At 36.6% G+C, this 5,402-nt stretch overlaps 1 long non-coding RNA gene across 1 annotated transcript; it reads right to left on the reverse strand.

Moving 5' to 3' along the window:
• Positions 1-377: 377 nt before the first annotated feature.
• LOC124172597 lies at positions 378-2,873 on the reverse strand. Its single transcript, XR_006868204.1, has 3 exons — positions 2,724-2,873; positions 1,738-1,857; positions 378-499 (listed from the first exon to the last, which is right to left on the reverse strand). It is a non-coding gene; the product is annotated as an uncharacterized LOC124172597 (long non-coding RNA).
• Positions 2,874-5,402: the final 2,529 nt, after the last annotated feature.

Genomic DNA, 5,402 nt, shown 5'->3' on the forward strand with positions numbered 1-5,402 from the left:
CTATCTCCTTCATCCATTAACCCTTTTACCCACAGCCCACTTCAAGTGGGCAGTACAAAGACTGCCAAGGCAATTTTTCGGAATTAGCTACATTTCAAATTTAAAAATATTTCACCTACTTAATTTTATTTAATACATCAAGACTTTTTTCCCAATCCTTAAGATATAATTACATCTAATTACCATAGATACATTATGGAGGTTTACAAAAATTACAGCCATGGAAAAGGCCACAATCACAAAAAAGAAGAGAAATGATCCGGGCCAATAACTCTGCCCCAGGCAGTTTTGGATCAAACAGAGAGAGCCGATATATCGACCTGGTGACAGTAAAAGGGTATATTTAATTCCATAACAAGAATTCCATACATACCTGGGCATTCTCTTCCAGACTTGGTTCCTTTTTTGCCCCAATCAGCGTGCACTCCAGGTCTACCGCCACGGCTCCTCTGTCCTGAGCATCCACCTTCTCCCTTTGGGAAGCAGTTAAGGTTATGGGCTGCAACATAATGCAAAATCACCATCATACATGGTTGAGATACAAAAAAAAACAAATGATTTTGAGAATTTGTCTCACAAATAAAATTAAAGTTCATTCAAGATGGATACATCATTCATGCTACCCTGCAAGAATCCTCAAAGTGATTAATATCAGGATTTCCTAACATTTATGCTTATGTTAATTAAATATACCACTCTAATACAGACTTAAAACCTCTCATTTGCATAGAAAAATCCCTTAAAAACTAAGTAATGATCATCAGGGTAATGGTTTCAGGAAATGTTAAACTCCTGATGTAATACTATTTGTAATAGAAACCTATTTTATGGAAGAAATTTGCCTGAGATTTTAGAGCACAAATGTAATAACACACATTCATGGAAAATTAATATGGTCAATACAGGAGAATAATTTCCTGTGTTTTGGCTAATAGGTCAGTATATCAAACATTTTGACTTATAAAAATAAGTTACCCAGATTACATATAATGGGAGGCAATTCCAAGTCAATGAAAAAGTTATCTATACATGAATCTGGGGAATCAATCTGTTTAAAAAAATTTCAGTCATCTGCGTATAATAATATTTCACAATTGGTGGAGGAGACAATGTTAACCAGATCATCTATGTGTAAAGCAAACAGTAAAGGTCCCAGGTCACTCCCTTGTGTGACCCCAGATGTAACCCGTGCCATGAAAGAAGGTGACCCATTTACAATAGTTTGTTGTTGCCCGTTCTGAAGAACAGATGATAAGATAGAAAGAAAATTGCCATGGACATTAAACTGATTCTCTAATTTCAAGAGCAGTAACAATGGCATGGCCATTCTGTTAGAGAGTACCAAATTCAATAGTACTCAGTTAACTCTCAATTCTTTACCCCCCTTCTGCTCTGTGGTGATCGGAAGTGAAAACTGTGTTTGTATGATCATAAAAACAATGACTTCTCAGTGATGTGATGTCAGTGCACTCACTTGCTCAGGATACAAATGTGAGCAGTCAGTTTAACAAAAAACAGAAAAACTGTTCATTACAATGAATCATTCAATTTAAGTGATTCATTCATGAAATTTATCCTATAGTTGGTCATTATTGATCAAGTGAGGGAGCGTGCTTTACGTTTCTGCTGCGAAGTGCTGGGAACATTCCACAAAGAAATGACGTTGTGCCATAGAAAAACACAACTACGCAAGTCCAGAAAGGGCAAAAACACTGTACAAGGCAAGAGTACACTCACCAGGTCATCACTGGCCAATGGATCCGAGGCATCAGTTGAAATTCCTGCTGGATCTGATGCGTACAGTGGAGTATAATTCCCTTCACTGAGCTGATCTTCAGTCTCCTCTTTCACAGGAAACTAGAAGAAAATTATCTGTATCACTCAATAAAAGCGAAGCAATAATAAACTCAGTGAAGAGTCCTCCAGTTTCCAGCCGGGTCCAAGGGATTTTCTGCACATATTGGTGCTGGTATCTTGGTGCAGAAAAACCATTGGACCCGGCTGAAAACCTAAGAACTCTTCCTCCAGTCTATTCACCAAGAAAACCTTAAATCCCTCAAAAAATAAACTCGTTTGATTATAAAAGCTCCCCTTTTACTTGAGACCACTCCAGCTCGTCAATGCGCTCCTGATATTCTTGTGACTCACAGATATCAATGTTCACTTAGGGAGGGGGAGTTATGTCACAAAGGGAGTGTGGTTTGAATTAGTTTTGGTCACTTAGAGCAGAGGTAAAACAGCTGGAATGATAGATCGAGGTTCCACTGTACATTGAATTGTCTTCATCTTTTCTTTACCCAGGCTTATAACCACAGTGCCACAACAGTTATAGCTGGATCCTTCATTGAAATTAAAGAGGAAGATGGGTTAAACAAAAAGAGGGCATAATGAGACACAGCCCAGTTATAACCAAGACAAATGGCTTGAACAGACATTTCACACAGATATCAACAAGCCTACTCAATCAGATACATGCCATTTCTATCAGAAGATTTCCAGTGTTATATAAGTGATATTAACTGAAAAAGATAAGTGTGACTCAGCTTTCTGCCTCATACATTACAACTGAAAAAGCCCTCAACTGACGGTTGCATAACTGTGAGTGACTTCCTGCAATACTTATATTTATGACAGACACACCCTCTTTCTTATTGCTACCGAGAAATTTGTACACATGAAGGTGATTCAAATCAGGTTTCACTCTGTACTAGAACATAACTTACCAACTCATTGACCCTGGGCAGTACCAAGTCTGGCACAGGAAGGTATATTTCAGTGGTGTGGGCTGAGCATGTGGCCTGTGAATTGTATTCAATTGCATCTTGAATGCAGCCCTTGGTCTCCACAGAAGGCCCCGAATTGTCATCAGCTGCCCCTCCACCTTCAAAACTCTGCAGAAAAAGTAAGAGAGATAAAACACTTATCTCCTTAAAAGTGCATATATGGGATGCTTTAAAGCAATATGAAAAAGGATGTTCAACAGAGTGTCTATGCTTTCATATAAAAATAGAGTGGTGTCTGCATGCCTGTTAATCAAACACTGAAAATCTATCCCGACGAATGAAACAAATTCTCGCAGGTAGATCCCTAATATTCTGAGTTACTACAGTGTCTTTTTAAATTTATTTGGGACCATAGTAGCTGGCCCTTCACTGCAAAATATACGATAGAGAATGGGGTTTATACAGCGGTATCATTTTCAGTTTTTTTTTTCAAATTCCACAAAATCAAAGTTGAGAATGAGGATTAAAAATTTTTGCAATTAAGAAAATGAAATGACCAAGTTTCTGATTCTTACACTTCTGATTCTTTCTTCCCAAATCATAATTTTCGTTTAAGTGGCTTTCAAAAGGCCAAAATCTCCATTTATTCTTCTTTAGAAAGAGAAGTAGAGGAAAAAACATGTTAAACATATTTTCAATGTATTTATTTCCTTGTAGATCTTCTGCTAACATTCAAATATTAACTCCGGAAGAGAATAATACTCGTTGCAATACTGGGTTATGTAGAAAGAAAAGAAACCTCAAAATCATCTTCTCTTACAAAATCATTTCATGAAACTATTTTTCAATAACACTGATATTATTATCCTTAAAACTTGCAAAAAACAATCATGCAACAATTATGTATTATGCTCTAAACAAAGTTCCTGCTGTTAGTTAATAGATGGATATAGCACTGACAGATGGTCGATTTTGAATTACCTTAAACATCATTACTCAAGCTTAGAAATTTGGTAAACAAGCTGCTCGACGACCACGATGAATTAGTCTTGGCAATGGATGCTTAGTGTGGTGAGAAAATTTCTGAGTTTGAGCCAATTAACCATCCTTTGCATGAGCAGTTGATTTCCTTCTGTCGTTAAAATAAAACGGGATAAAGTGCATCATGAGCCCCATAAATTTAACCAAGATGCTGATCTTAGAGAGACAATGTGACATGATTGGTATCACTGCTTCAACGACGGTCATTTCGATGATGACAACTGTCCATGTGAAGGAAGACCAAATACCTTCAAAGAAACATAATTGGAGATATTGCTTGAGGAAGATCAATGCCAAACTCAAGAAGAGTATGCTTTGTACTTGGAGTTACCCACCAAGCCATTTCCTAGCAATTGCATGTGTTGCGTATTTAATATTAAGCAAGAAAATTGGGTTCCCAATGATTCAACAATGATTCCAGAGCATAAAATGCTTGACCTAATGTTACAAAACCTAGAACATTAAACATGAAAACCTTTTTGGAAACACTGTAAAACAAAGGCTGAACGCACCAGCCAAATTCCCAGACATTGTACCGTCTGATTATTATTTGTCCCGTACACATTACTCAGGAATTACACTGGGTCAGGTTCTCCAACTCCATCTAACAATCAGCCAAAGTTTCCATGAAAAAGTTGTCCGCCGCCATCAGGGCACCTGGGCAACTGGTACATAGAAAATTGAGCTGAGATTGAGTTGAAGAATCTGACCCAGTGTAATTCCTACGTAACCTTCTGCACACCATATCCTTAGCCAAGATTTTTAAGGCTGTTATGTAGGATAAGCATCTCAGTACCTAAAAGAAGTATTTCTCAACAATGGTAACAACAAAGGTATAGGTAAATTATTAATACTAAGGCCATATTTAAACTTAAACCACAGTGTAATTTAGTATAATATATAAAATAAGCTTGTTAACCACGGTATTAATATAATTCTTTCAAAAGTCATAATGTATTTTTTAAAAACAGAATAGTGCTCATCTATAAAACTATTTAAAGAAACAAATAATTTCATTAAAGGCACAAACAGGAATGATTTTAGCCATACATTTTGTGATCTAGTAATTCAAAATTGATGTAAATATTAAAATTATACTCAAATATTAAAAAATAGTATTTACATTCTCCTAGATCTTATATCTTTCTCCCACTTGGAACCTGGGTAACCCTTCAAAGACAGTACGTTTAAAATCTTTTGCTCTGAAAATAAGTTCCCTTCATTTTGATGCCAGCACCACAGTTTAATCACTCCTGATTGGATGAATCTTGGCGACATCAGTGTCAATATAGGGCTTATTCCCAAGAAGCAGTCAAGTAAAACAATGTGAAATGTCTGAAATCAACCAATCTGAAGAAGATGGAACACATTACGAAAAATGGAGGTGGCAGGCTGGAAAAAATTTATTCCCTCTGAGTCTCGAACCCTGATCCTTCAAAATGAAAGTGCGGTGCGCTACCAGTAGGCCAAACTGGCATTGAAACTAGAGCCAAAATATTTAATTAAATTCAATGCAATCGTATTTTTAAATTTTAAATGCTTTTTTCCCTCAAACTCCCTCAATGAAATATGAACAATTGAAATTTGGGAGTGACCCCTCAAGTACCGCAACGTGAGACACATGGTGATTTATATTTT

The sequence above is a fragment of the Ischnura elegans genome (assembly GCF_921293095.1).
Source record: "Ischnura elegans chromosome 13 unlocalized genomic scaffold, ioIscEleg1.1 SUPER_13_unloc_1, whole genome shotgun sequence".
Lineage (NCBI taxonomy): Eukaryota > Metazoa > Arthropoda > Insecta > Odonata > Coenagrionidae > Ischnura > Ischnura elegans.